This window comes from Tursiops truncatus, chromosome 5, assembly GCF_011762595.2.
Source record: "Tursiops truncatus isolate mTurTru1 chromosome 5, mTurTru1.mat.Y, whole genome shotgun sequence".
Lineage (NCBI taxonomy): Eukaryota > Metazoa > Chordata > Mammalia > Artiodactyla > Delphinidae > Tursiops > Tursiops truncatus.
The window spans coordinates 9079429-9095221 of NC_047038.1; the positions used below are offsets into that span (position 1 = coordinate 9079429).

Sequence of the window (15793 nt, forward strand, 5' to 3'; positions counted from 1 at the left end):
AAACACTGCTAAGCACACAAATCTACTGTCAAGATCAAAATAGGGCACATATGCAAAGGGGTTTTGTGAACTATACCAAATGACAAGAGAGAAGTGGACCTGTGACAACAATGAAGATAGTAATACAGTTGCTGTTGCTGCCACCAGGCTGAATGGTGTATTGCCAGCATTACTCATTAGTACATTCATTCATTTAATACATATATGTTGATCTCTTGGTATTGTGCTAAGTACTGGTTACATTATGTTGAACAAAGGAGACACAATCTTTGCTTTCATGGTGCTGAACCTTTAAGATAATGGCAATGGCTAAATGAGAGGAGGGAGATGGTATCAGAAGGCATAAAACAGATCAACCTTAGAACTCCAGGTGAAGTATGGCAGGAAGGGGAAATGTATGTGGAATGCTCTGAAATGGGACTGAACGAGGGCAGTGTTGCTGGAGGATAAGGAGGAAGAATAAGCAGGCAAGGTTCAGGTATACTTAAGGGCGAGCCTAAGCAGTTAGGATGTTTATGCATTGGACAATGGAAAGCTACTGAAGGATTTTAAGCAGAAGATTCATATTACATAATTTGCATTTTAAAAAAATAATTCACATGACTTACTGATTTTAATGGGATGTTTGTCACTACCAGTCTGAACTGGATTTTTCCAATACAAAATAAAAAAGCTTTGGTGTCAGTAAAGGGCAATTGAAAAGAACAGCCATGCCAATGAAGTAAGGATTTAAATTGAAAACAAAACAAACAAAACAAAAACAAAAATGACAACCAAAGCTTATTTTAAAAATGTATCCAATTGTATAAATGGAACATTATCTATATGCCTTGCCCTGATTTTAAATGACAATGAGTATATCTAGTGGACAAGATTAGGAAAAGCAATTAGAACTCCTTTCTTCCTTATTTTAATATATGTATATTTATTTATTCTTATTTATCACAAATAAGTTTAAATTTTATTGCCTTCTCTTTTTAAATGACTAAGTTCAACTGTCATGTTATAATATCCTAAAGATGCCTCAGACTGTGTTTTATGGGGTGATTTATAAAAGGCCCAGGGCTATCTCAGGCTTTTGAAAATATTCTGAAATGTTTATTAATGGCCTCATAAACTATGCTCATCCTGTTTTGCTGATGAATACTTGGCAGTTGGAAAAAAGGCACTCAGTTCATTACCACATGAGATCACAAAATATTCTGTAAGGATATACCTTACTAATTTCTGATGTATATAAAACTATGAGTTTTAAAATGATCAACAAAGTTTAATGTATAAAGAGTGCACTAAAAATCACTTCAGTCTGGAACTGAGAAGCCATTATTTTCATATCCACAGGTTAAGATAATTGATAAAGGCAATCAGTGGCTATTTTCAAATACGTTTTCAGCATTTGTTTATTTAGAAAGTGAAAATCAAATTTCTATAACCATCCTCTTCTTTCGATAAACTGAAAAGCTGTTTCTTTAAATTTTGCTCAAAATAAGTCTATAGATATGTATAAATAGAAATAATACTTTGATACTTTATTTTTGTCCTGTTGTTGGTTGCCTGGGTAGCTACATCACAGATAGGCAATTAATTAAGCAAAATAAATAATTTAGTTCATTTTTAACATTTTCAGTGGGTAGGCAATGTACTGTGGATGCAGCATTAAGCAAAATTATAGTGGGTTCCTCCCATATCACTGTCAGGTCTGTACCAAATGGAGCAGCAGCTTTGGAGAAGAGTTTTGAAAAGCTTTTCAATTAATTACAAAGTACTACCCAAATGATAGATATAATTAGAATCTCAGGAGACTCAGAAACACCATAAAAATAGTGATATGTTAATTAGAGTTCTTATAAGTGGTTTCTATTTTCAGTGACTAACTTCTACTTTGCGGATTTTGGACATACATAGTAAAATAGGGGAAAATGTAGGAGAAACAGTAAATAACCAATATTGCTTTATCTTGGATAACTAACATCTATCCAATTATCATAATCAATACATATTCTCAATTTAGCATTATCATAATTAAAATATATTCTAAATTTTCTGAGCAAACGCTTCCAAGAATCCTACCAGGTATTTGCAAATTATTAGTCTATCTATTAGTATACTGGAATTGTTTTTTAAATATTCAGCATGTAATACCTGAAACTATTAGCTTGAAAATTAAACTTATTCATAATGCTTGTAAGCACAGGCTTTTAGTACTTAACAAAAAGGTAAGAAAGCTGTAAAGTTTCCAAATTGGAAAAACATAGATGGTTCAAGAGTCCTTCTGTCCATTTAGACATCTAAAATCCATGAAGCAGACACAACTAGCTCAGATTTTTTAAAAAATCTGATCTCTTCAATTACATCTAGTTTTGCTCATTAAAGTAATCTAGAAATCATTTTACTTGTCTACCTAAAGATCAAGGGACATAATTAGGAAAGGAACCTTCACTTTATTTCTATTGGAAAAGAATGTCTTAAATTAGATGAAATAGATATCTTTTTCAAGTAAAGTATAATAAGAAAAATAGTATGTTATGTATGACAAAAAAACCCAAAATTTAAAGACTAAAAGATAAATAAAACTGGATAATTGAGCCAAAAATAAAGGACCAGAGACTATTTCATGGCTGTTTCCCCAGTGAAGAAAATTAGTGCTCCGAAGATGTAACTGAGTACAATAATTTCTTGTCAGGCTATCAGAAATATCTTCTCAAAGCGTTTTATTTTGTTTTATTTTGTGTCTACACTGAGACTCTTTCATTCATATTTGACGCTTTCCTCTTATTTACTCTTCCCTTTTTCTCCCTTTGTGCAATGCACTTTAGAGAATGTGTGTGTTAACTCAAAATGATTGACTTGGTGAAACTGTACTGGGCCATATTTTATGGATTTTGTTTTTTTAATTTTACTGAAGTATAGTTGATTTACAATGTGTTAATTTCTGCTATATAGCAAAATGATTCAGTTATAAATATATATACATTTTTTCATATTCTTTTCCATTTTGGTTTATCACAGGATATTGAATATAATTTCCTGTGTTACACAGTAGGACCTTGTTGTTTATCCATTGTATATATAATGGTTTGCATCTGCTAACCCCAAATTCCCACTCATACCCTCCCCTAGCCCACCTCCCCCTTGGCAACACAAGTCTGTTCTCTATGTCTGTGAGTCTGTTTCTGTTTCATAGATAAGTTCATTTGTGTCATATTTTAGACTCCACATATAAGTGATATCATATGGTGTTTGTCTTTCTCTTTCTGACTTCACTTAGTATGATAATCTCTAGATCCATCCATGTTGCTGCAAATGGCATTATTTCATTCTTTTTATGGCTGAGTAATATTCTATTGTATATATACCAGGTCTTTTTTATGCAGTCATCTGTCAGTGGACATTTAGGTTGTTTCCATGTCTTGGCTATTGTAAATAGTTGGATCATATTTTATGGAAGGTAGTGGAATGACTCATCAAGGGAAGATATACAGAAATCCCTTCAAGGGAAGGAGACTGGTGCAAGGAAAGCACTGAAAGCAATATTGATGGAGAACAGAAGGAGGGAGTAACAAGATGAAGTGGGGACTATCGGCTAGGGCCAGAACATGCTAGGGCCTGGGCACTACTCTATGAGCAATGAACAGTGCCTTTTAAATACAGCATTTAGGGTGACAGGATCAAACTTGTGATTTATAAGGTCTCATTCTTGGGGAGACATATCTTTTGGAGACCATGAAGCTATGCTTAGGAAAGGAGGCAATAGTAGAAATTAGAAGCATAGAGGGCTATTTCTGAAGACTAGTAGAGAGATATCAATGATTTGAATGGGGAGATAGAGAGAAGTTGGTATATTTTAGGCATATTGGACGTTATAACACCAGGATTTTTCAATGGGACAGAGCTTGTTGCAAAGGAGACTATGATTCTAAGCTATACGTAACAGCTTTCTGACAATGGCCCTCCATGGATAGTAATAACTATGAGGACTCTGAAATTTGTGTTTCCAAGTCAAAACACTGTTCATAACCTCCAACTCCTGTATGTAACAGGTTACTCAACATCTATAGTTAGCTGTCTCACAGTTATCTTGAATTCATTTAATATATACTGAACTCGTGGTCTTTAACCCATTATTATCCCCCCCCCCTTTTTTGGTGAGGATTAAATGATATTTATTTATTTTGTACTTAACATAGAGTGAATATGCCTTCCCCTTGATTTACTATGACCAAGTACAGTTGTCCCTCTGTATCCCTGGGGATTTGTTCCAGGAACCTGCTCAGATACCAGAATTCAAGGATGCTCAAGTCCCTTATATAGAATGTTGTAGTATTTGCATATAACCCACACACATCATCCTGTATACTTTTTTAAAATTTAAAGTATAGTTTATGTACAATATTATATGTTACAGATGTACAATACAGTGATCCACAATTTTTAAAGATTGTATTATATTTATTGCTCTTACAAAGTATTGGCTACATTCCCTTCATTGTACAATATATCCTTGTAGCTTATTTTATACACAGTAGTTTGCACCTTTTAATCCCCTACCTCTATCTTGTCCCTCTCAGCTTCCCTCTCCCCGCAGACTCACAGAACAAACCACTAGTTTGTTCTCTATATCTGAGTCTGCTTCTTTTTTGTTACATTCACTAGTTTGTTTTATTTCTTAGATTCCACATATAAATGATATCATACCTAAATGTAAGAACAGAAACCATAAAACTCCTAGAGGAAAACATAGGCAGAACACTCTTCGACATAAATTATAACAATATTATTGCTTTCTTAGTGATCCCTGTTTTAGTACAATATTCCCTCTCCAAACTGCACCCGTCTTGACTGCCTTCACTTATATGAGAATAGGGAGAAGATCAAATTCTTTTTTTTTCTTTTTGCTATTAAAATTCTCAAGGCGGCTGGAGCCCAGCTGAGCCTCTGCTGCTGCCGCCGCGGGCGCCCACCAAACACTTTGCAGACTCGCTTCCACCCTGCGGGCCAGTCCACGCTGAGGGGCCCGGGCTCAGGGCGGCCGCATTCGGGGACAGGCCATGCAGTGAAGCCCCCCACCCCACCCCGTCCACCTTTGCCCAGAGCCGCGAGCAGCAGCCCGGTACGTCCAGCCGGCCCAGGGGCAGGAGCAGCGCTGGGGGCGGGGGAGGGTGGCCCAGCCGGGGGAATGGGAGCCGGGCTCCGAGCTGAAGGCGGAGGAAGCGGCACCGAAGTTTGCCTCTGACTCACTGGGCGCTGTGGCAGTACTGTTGCTGCCGCCGCCGCTGCTTCATTGCACGTTCATGAGGAAAATTTTCAGGAGTCAGCAGAAACATTGTGCCCAAAAAAGACTGAGTCGCAGTTACCACCAAACCCTGGAGTAGACTCTCCCTGGAAAACTTCCCTTAGGTTTATTTTCTTGAAAAGACTCCAGGCTTCGGCTTGGAAAATCCAACTGCCAAAATTGAGCCCAGCAGCTGGAGCGGCAGTATGATCCCTGCCGAAAATACGGAAAGGATGAGTGACTCAGCAGATAAGCCCATTGACAATGATGCAGAAGGGGTCTGGAGCCCCGACATTGAGCAGTGCTTTCAGGAAGCCTTGGCTATGTATCCACCGTGTGGGAGGAGGAAAATCATCTTATCAGATGAAGGCAAGATGTATGGTAGGAATGAATTTATAGCCAGATACATCAGACCCATGATCGGGAAGACGAGGACCAGAAAACAGGTGTCTAGTCATATACAGTTCTTAGCAAGAAAGAAAGTTCGAGATATTCAAGCCGCCATTAAGGTGTCACATTCTAGTCACATTCAGGTTCTTGCCAGAAGGAAATCTTGTGATTTTCGTTCCAAGCTAAAGGATCAGACTGCAAAGGATAAGGCTCAGCAGCACATGGCCGCCATGTCCTCAGCCCAGATCGTATCAGCCACTGCCATTTACAGCAAGCTGGGGCTGCCAGGGATTCCACACCCCACCTTCCCAGGGGCGTCGGGGTTCTGGTCGGGAATGATACAAACAGGACAGCCTGGATCCTCGCAAGACGTCAAGCCCTTCGTGCAGCAGGCCTACCCCATCCAGCCAGCGGTCACAGCCCCCATCCCAGGGTTTGAGCCTGCGTCAGCCCCAGCTCCCTCGGTCCCGGCCTAGCAGGGCCGCTCCATTGGCACAACCAAACTCCGCCTGGTGGAGTTCTCAGCCTTCCTCAAACAGCAGCGAGACCCTGACTCGTACAACAAACACCTATTCGTGCACATTGGGCATGCCAACCATTCTTACAGTGACCCATTGCTCTAATCAGTGGACATTCGTCAGATTTATGACAAATTTCCTGAAAAGAAAGGTGTCTTAAAGGAACTGTTTGGAAAGGGCCTTCAAAATGCCTTCTTCCTCGTAAAATTCTGGGCTGATTTAAACTGCGGTATTCAAGATGATGCCGGGACTTTTTACGGCGTGACCAGTCAGTATGAGAGTTCTGAGAATGACAGTCACCTGTTCCACCAAAGTTTGCTTCTTTGGGAAGCAAGTAGTAGAAAAAGTAGAGAGGGAATATGCAAGGTTTGAGAATGGCCGATTTGTATACCAAATAAACCGGTCCCTGATGTGTGAATATATGATCAGTTTCATCCACAAGCTCAAACACTTACCAGAGAAATATATGATGAACAGTGTTTTGAAAAACTTCACAGTTTTATTGGTGGTAACAAACAGGGATACACAAGAAACTCTCCTGTGCATGGCCTGTGTATTTGAAGTTTCAAAGAGTGAACATGGAGCACAGCATCACATTTACAGGCTTGTAAATGACTAGCCATGGTTATTTATATATATAGATATCTGTATACACACATACACTCTCTCCATGATTGAACGACTGACTGTAAACCTCACCACGCAGGGATGCTGCCCTGGCCCTGAGGTCACCCCAACTTTTCTAAATCCTGTTTGAGCGAAGTCATTTTTTCATGTGTTCATACTCATTGTAGCTGTGAAGTTCTGGTACCATTGTAAAAAGAGAAATCAAGTTGTTTCTGTGTGTTATTCAGATCCACAGCCCACAGTTCCTCAGAAAGTTGAACCTTAAGAACGCAAGTCTGTGTTTGCAGAGACCTGTTTCTCGTTGTGGTAGAAAAAAGAATTGACAGAGCATTTACCATTGGACATTTACTGCCTTTATACAAATGTATTAAGTGTTTTTTTTCAACATAAAAATCTTGTTTTAAGATACAAGTAAAATTAATCTTTAAATATAAATGTAAATTAGTACACAAAACTAAGAATCTTTAGACTTATCTTTGTAACAAATTAGGGTGGAAGTTATGAAAGAACGTAATTCACTAAATTATTTTTTAAATGAAACTTTTCCTTCTTTTTGAAATCAACATTAAAATATAGCCTTAAAAAGTGCTTGGTAGAAATATCCTAATGAGACAAATTTGTACATTTTTCCTCAAGGTTAAAACTAATCTCCTAATCCATTAAACTCTTGAAACAGCTATTACAGAGGAAGAAAACTTCACCCCTTATCCTTAACATATATAGTATATTTAAAAAATATAAAATTGTATTGTAAAAAAAAAAAAAAATCCTCAAGGACACTTAGCTTCAGGTACATTTCTTAGATGGGGCAAAAGGGAGTGGGAGCCCACCTAGGACATGCGCATGATTCATAGGAGGGAACATAAGATGCTGAAATTTAGTCTCCTTGTATGGACACTATCAAATTTCAATTTTTTTTCTGTAAAGTTGCTAAGGGATCACTGAAAGATGCTCATTGTATGATATTTTTTCATGTGTGATTATATTGAGTCTTTTCAATTAGTTAATACTTTTGGTCCTTTCAACTGGTTAAGTTTTACTAAAAAAGAATTTCAAGTAGATCCTTTTTGCCCTACAAAAATATCCCAAAACAACAAATTACAGTGTAGGTCTGGGTTTGATTTGTCCCATCATCTTTATACAAAGATTGATTTTAATGTATAAACAGTGGGAAGCCACAAATGAGACTTTACTGACTCAATTTGATAAATGCCATAACCTGCTTTCCACTGTGTCTGCACTAATGATAACTGTGGTGGATGGTGTTTGGTAAATATAGAATTAATACCCAGTGAGTTCAGTATATAAAGTTAAGTATCCATGTACAGTTAACAAGAATTAGATGTTAGAAAATAGGAAGGTTTTTATTATTAAAAGATGTTTACTAGCACACAATTTCCCTAATGGGCTTATGGAGATAACAGGAGAAGTGAAGTTTCAAAGCCCGTGCTCAACTTACAGTTTCCTGTAAAATAGGCATTAATGCATAAAGATAAAGAAAAGGTATCTTTATTTTGAAGAAGCAGTTGAAAGTCCTTTTGTCTTTTGGGATTTTAAATAAATTGTTTTGAATTTGAGAGACTTTAAAAGAGGGCATAGACTTGAATATGCTTTCTACAGGAAGTATGTGCTCTAAAATGTTGAGAAACATTAATGTAGACAGCAAGACTATACAGAAACAGAAACAAGACAGTTTTTCAGAAGACAAGGTTTGGGGGTGAATGTGAGTTTAAGGCTGTTTCCACTAATCACTTTAGTCACACAATCATTCAAGTGAGACAACCAGTTTGACTGGCTTTTTGACCTTATTAGCATGGTGCTTGACCAAACTGATTCAAGAGTTCAGTTGAAATGGCAGGATCACAAACAGTCTTAGGCTCTGCAAATCTATCTATAGTTTCAAGTCAGTTGGACGGTGTTCACTGTGTGCAGAGGGTGTGTATATTGCACTAATTATTTTAAACCTTTTCTCCTCTCCTAAACCCGCTAGTCCTGCTCTTCCCCATTCCCTCTCAAGAGGTTACCTCGCTTCCTACTTCAGAGAGAAAATATACGAAAATTGTATAAATACATGCCATTTGCACAAATCATAACTGCCAGTTACGGTCTCTTTTGATGAATACCCCTGACTTTCAGAGACCTCAATATGCTTATACCCTGATAAATTTAGTTTTTATTGTTACTATTGTTATTGCTTTCATTTGAAACATGAAATGTGGATTTTACTCAGCAGAACATTCTTTTGAGGAAAAATATTCCAATATTTCCAAGATCATTCCACTAGAATAAAATTTTTCTTCTCTGAATCCAGTTCTCTTCTGAACTGTATGTCTTTATAATAGTTAAACATGGATCCAGTATTTTTTAAGTCTCCGACATAGTGATTGCATGACTGTAGAATGATATTACTAATTCTGTTTATTCTAATTTTTTGAACAAAAAAAGACAAAAAATTTAAAAAGAAAAATCATTTTGTAATTTCCTTATGCTAGATTCCTTAGTAGATAATTTAGCACCTATGTGAGGAATAAGGTTAAAAATGTAATAGGCACTCTCATGGATAAAACTTCTAAAATGCTAAATCCTAACCTTAAGGTTCTTGTTTCAATACACAATAGGCTACAATCCCCAGTTGCTTTATGGAATAAATTGGTAGCTAATTCCACATTTGTGTGATTTCAGCATAATTTGGATTCATTCAGGGAAATACTTTTTCTCTATTCTTGATAGACAGTAATATGCAATGAAATCTATTTGAATATAACATATTAGTGTAATAGGATGGTTACAATCTATAATCTGAAAAATAAAATTGTAGCTGCAGTCATAGCATCTTTGTTCTGGGCAAAGCCCGCTAGTTCTTGAATAAAGGGAACAATGGTGTTCATCAGATTATACTAACAACACAAAATGAAATGGCCTCTTCTATGACATTCGCTCTATAGAATTCACTCAGCCAATCAAAGACATATTTGTTTTGCATTTGAAAATGTTCATACTTTAATAGGAATGTCTCATGAATGGCATGAAAAGTAAATACTCATAAAAATGTTTACTGTCTTCATATTTGAATAAATCATACTATTCAATTAATGGAGGAAAAATAGGTCTGTCAACTTTGATTTAATCTCCTCCCTGTGTTTTTCAGAAGAAGAAAAGTCAATAAATTATAAACAGTAGAATTACTCACTAAATACTGAATTAAATAGAAAACTTCAACCATACGGGCTTCCCTGGTGGTGCAGTGCTTGAGAGTCTGCCTGCCGATGCAGGGGACACGGGTTCGTGCCCCGGTCTGGGAAGATCCCACATGCCGCGGAGCGGCTAGGCCCGTGAGCCATGGCCGCTGAGCCTGCGCATCCGGAGCCTGTGCTCCGCAACGGGAGAGGCCACAACAATGAGAGGCCCGCGTACGGCAAAAAAAAAAAAAAAAAACTTCAACCATAAACCAAAGCAAAATTTAAAAATATAAACAATATAGTAAATTTGAACTAAATAACAGCCAGTTTTATTCTATGCTTCACATCTTTAAAAAAGTTAATGAGGTTTATTTACTAATATGAGAAAGGAAAAAAAATTCCTTTTGCCTCTCTGTCCCTCAAACCCAGACAGTTCTCTTTATTCTTGGACACTGACAAAAGTATGGTGGTGTTACCAGTAGCTTTCTGCCAGGAATACACTAACAGGCCCAGAACTAATGCTTGGGGCCATGATATTTGGCTCTACCTCTGCTCATTACTCTCTGGGAATTAGTTTACTTTTCTCTCCCACTTTCTCATTTGCAAATGAAGAATAAAAATGTCCAACTATCTGATTAGAAAGTAAAGTAAAATATATATGAAAATTTTTTTTATAAAATGAAAACCATCAAAATCATGTAAGATAATCGTAACAATTTGCTCTTTAAACTGAAATACAAAACACATGCTCTTGAAACATGCCTTGAAATTGGGTAGAACATGCCTATTTCCACCTGCTTTATGTTACTGTTCAATATTGTTTCAGAACTATTCACCCAACAAATGCACAAGTAATGCCACTACATGTAGAACTGAAGCATTTTCCCCTTGTGCATTAATTAACATTAGTTTCCTCCATGCAAAGGGCGTTCCAAGTCAGTGTTCTCTAATATTATCATTAAGGACCATACTCATTTCTTTCACAATATGTGCACTTTCTTATAACTTTAGTAAAAGGAAAAGATTTCTGTCAAAGGAAGGCATCAGTTTATAATTAAATGTAAAATCCTAGGAGTCAGAGACACCCAAGTTAGAATAATGTCTCTACCTCTTACTAATTTTAAACAATGAAGTAGTTACTTAACTTCTGCAAGGCTCAGTTAAGCTATAAAATGTTGATAATAATACCTACGATGCAAGGTTGTGAAGATAAAGTACAAAAATGTATATAAAATTTTGATGCAAGGACCAATAAGTGTTAAGCATATAAAACTGGCATCTATTAGTAATATGATCTGGTTTCATATTTCACAACTACTATCCTAAGCTGTGTAAACTTAGGTAATTTATCTAATCATTCATGTATAAAATGAAATATTGATTGGGTAAGTACATGTTAGCCATTTCTAGCTTCATGAATCCAAGAACCCCCATCTAACTCGGGATACCATTTTATAGTACCACCTTCTTCAATTAGAGGAGGGGTTCTGTCTCCATTTAATATATGAAGCAGACTCCCTGGCAGGGTTAATCACTTCCCTCAATTCATCTAGAACAGGGGTCTGAAAACTTTTTCTGTAAAGAGACATAATATTTTAGGCTTTGTGAGTCATAGGGTCTCTGTTTCAGCTACTCAGCTGTGCTGTTGGAATGCAAAACCAGCAACAGACATTATGTACACCAGTGTTTAACAATACTTTATGTATGGACACTAATTTAAATTTTGTGTAATTTTAATGTGACACTAAGTATTGTTTTTAAATTTTTCTTCAAACACTTAAAAATATAAAAATCCTTTTTAGATCATTGGCCATACAAAACAAGTGTCAGGCTGGCTTTGGTCCATGAATTAAATGGTTAGTTGAGACTAAACCCCAGGTTTTAAAAGACAAAATTCTCTGCCAATAAGAGCATTCCAAATTAATTGACTTTATTAAAAAATTTCTTTATCATAGAATATTTATATCTGGGGTCCATATTTCTTGAATTATATTATCACTGCAGATAGCAGATAAAAGACTAAAAAGTAGTTGCAAAAATTATATTCTTCACTAAAGTTATAAAACAAACCAATAATTCTTTCTTTTGAGGGGCAACACTATTTTCAGAATGGCAAAGAAAAATAAGTGAAAAAATTGTATTGCCTTTCCATGTACATATATTTGGCTTAGTTTGATGCTGATTGTGGGGTCATATGCCAAAACTGCAGCAGGACCAAAATATTTGTAGACCTTGGGAAACTAGCACAAACCACTGTTTGTGTAAGATTCACGAAAAGAAAAACAAACTTCCTGATGACAGTGGTTAGCAAATTGTTTTCAGAAATGAAGGAAAAAGGGAGTAATGTAATTTTTTCAAATGGAAAGGCAAAATTCAGTCCTAATTAGTGACTGGGCTATAAGACACATGGTAATCTTTTGTGCCAGTGGCTTACTTACCTTGACATGTCTAATTTATTAAGGAAAGCTTTAGAAGGCATTTACAAATTAATGGATCACATTCTTTTGTCACTTTTTTGAGGTGGTTTTATGTTTGTTGCCATTTTTTTCTTATGTTTGTAGGGAGTTAAAAAGAAGAACCCACGCTAGGAGGGACGTCCTTTATCCTGCATTGAAACGGTATTGATATAATCCACAAAGCAAGACAGTAACCAGAAAAAGTTCGAATTTAGCCCCTTCCTTTGTATTCTTTTTACATTTAGACCAATTATATGTTCTCATACCTGTGATGGAATATCGAATCAAATTCAAGACATTGTATAGTAATGTTAGAAATATCTTCACACAAGTTTTGTCACACTGAAACCTATAGTTTGCTCCAGTCACTGGCTAAACTTCACCTTGATTGTACTAGACTGTGTGCCATTTTTAATTATTCCTCAGGGAAATATCCTTAGTTTGACAGTTGTTGTAAGGGAATATTGGCATAACTTTCTGACGTGTTAGTTGTTGGCTGCTTCTACCCGACATGGAAATTTGACATACAAAATAATTAAAATTCAGGCAAAATAATTGCTTAAAGGACTTCTTTAACTTAAAAGTGAATGATTTTTCTGATTCCTTTTGTGTATTCCATGCTTTTGTCCTTTGTATTTAACATTACTGGTATTACTACACCGTTATTACTACACCGTTCGTAAATGAACCATTTCAGAAAATTGGCCCCTTTCTTATTGCATTTGGAGGATATTTATGTAATTGTACACAATGATTCTTGTAACACAGACCCTGATTTTCATCTGATTCTTTCTCTTGAGAGACAGTAAAAGAGGAAAAGGGAACAAGCCTTAGTCCTCAATCCTAAAATCCTCACCCACTTTTTATTTGACAAAACTTAGAGCCTGTCTTGGAAGTGAAATGCTATATGGAGTAATGAAATGGTGAAGTGATGCCAGAGTGTCAGAGGGCCTTGCAGGAGCTTCTGAAAGGCTAATGTGTTCTGACACAGGGATTAAGAGGCCAGCATCTGGACCCAAGAAACCTAGATTCAAATCCTAGCACTACCAATCCATGCAATTTTATAAATGTTATTTAAGATCTCTAATTACTCACCTAAGAAACAACTGATCACCTAATCCATAGAAATTTTATGAGAATTATATATGTTATCATATATAATAGTATTTTGAAAGTTATAAGACAAAAAAACCCCTCGTCTTGCTGCTTCTTGGGATTTAACCAATAGAGACAGTTTAAAAATAGAAAATTAAATAAATGGCATTCAAAATATTAAACGGCCAAGTGTATATCTTATGAAATCGTAAATGCAACTGTTCCTTACATATAAAGCCTAAGCCTCCAATTCTCTCCCCAAATTGGTTTTGATCCCGGCCAGTGGTCTACAAATCTAACCTTATGGATGCTAAACTAAAGATCCTCTACAGTCTGGGCACAGAAAGAAAGATTAGCAGTGGGTGGAAGGGTAGAGACAGGCAGGAGGTGACAAATACTTGAAGACTGATAAAAAAGAAAAAGCCAGTAATGAGAGCCAACTGTGTCTGTGTGGAGGAAAGAGCAAAGCAACAGGAAACTGACACCCTCCAGAAGATATGGCTCAATATCAGTCCCTGTGTTAGCTGAAATGTGCTTCCAATCTCGGGAAATAGAATGTCCTATAGGAAAGATATACTGAGTTCCTTTTTTCTATGGTTTGAGGTAGGTAAACAATGGAAGAAAAAAAAGTATTCCTCAACTACAGGGAACAAATTTAATTAAGTAATTACTTTTCATCCATTCCCTTTGGAGAGATTCGCCTTCTTGGTTCTGTAAATCTTTATGGAAAACTACTATCCTAGAATTTCTTTTCCTTTGTGATTCTATACTACCTGGCATTGCTAAAATAGAAAATAAATTATAAGAGAAGAAGGGGATCCAATATACATAAATATCTAAGTACTTTCCTGGAGGGAAACAAATAGCATTCTCCACCAGATCACTGGAATCAAAGTTAGGAGACATGTATTGGTGGGGGGTTGGCTCTGAGCATAAAAGTGCAACAAGAATCCTGATGCCAAGTTACCTGAAGGCAGTGGGAGTCTAGGCTGCTGAACTAATCTCAAGACAAGGAGTATAGTTTCTTTGGAGGATAGCTACCATCTTCCTGGCATGAGGTTGATGCCAGAAGACCTAATGCATAGCTTGATTTCTAAGAATAAAGACTGGGAATAGGCTAACACAAAGAAACTTAATTGTGTTTGCCCTACAAAGAGTAAAGACCTCTTTGCTGTGGAGGTTGATGGCAGTTTGTGCTAGATCTCAGACCAGAAAGACATTATTACAAAGAGGACCAGCAACGGGTGTTGTTTGTGGAGGGCTAGAGTTCAACAGGGACACCACGTGACACCAAGGAGCAAAGGCAATAGAGGAAAGATGAGTGATTTTTACTCTTTAGGCAAATTGGGTCCAGTTTAAGTGTGGAAGTCATTCGGATCACCATCATGGATTCCATAACCCTCCAGTGTTTTGGAAAATCTGAAAAGTATACCAAGAATTAGATACTTGGATTCACCCTAATTTGATATGTGTAAGATTTGTTATGTTTTATTTGAAAAATAAGAGATCTGTAGAACTTGTACTCTGAATTTGCATAGTAGGCCATTCTTTACATAGCTTGACATATGTTAAGGACTTAAAATCTACTAATCCATAAGTGTTATGTATAAAAATAATCATTTTGGGGGGAAAGATTTTTAGTTGTGGATCTCATGGAGAAAACAATAACGAGAGTATGAAAGTGGGCTCCAAGGATTACTTAAAACAACAGCAGTTAAAAACCTCATATTCTCAGTTTGGGACTAGGGTAATGTGAGGGAGACAGTTGCCTCAGGGTGGAAAATTCAAGGGGGCACAAAGTAAGTACATAATCAATGTAAATAATATTTAATGCAGTATTTAAAAAAATAAAAGTAATTCAAAACCCATAATAAAAAAATAGCAAAAATTTAAATAAAGACAGAATTTGACCCTGCACTTGCATAACTGTGCCTCACTCATCTCATCTAATCCCAGTGCTTGTTCCAATAAAACTTTATTTACAAAGAGAGATGACCAGCCCACAAGCCACAGATTGCTGGTGATTTTTAAAAAGATATTGTGTGAAAATATTACATATTTTGATTACTGAGTTTTCCTGTCCTCTTAAATATTGTGTTCCAAGGCAAAAACCTCTTTGAACTTAACTTCATTCCTGCTTGGAAAATATCAGATTTTTAAAATAAATATGAATAATTAAAGAAACATAAAACAAGAGCGAACCAAAGAAACCAAAGACATAAAATCATAAACTAGAAGAATGAAAAAAAAAAGATA

General features: G+C 36.4%; 1 pseudogene; it reads left to right on the forward strand.

Moving 5' to 3' along the window:
• The first annotated feature begins 5856 nt into the window (after positions 1–5856).
• LOC101334784 (transcriptional enhancer factor TEF-1 pseudogene) lies at positions 5857–6799 on the forward strand (annotated as a pseudogene).
• Positions 6800–15793: the final 8994 nt, after the last annotated feature.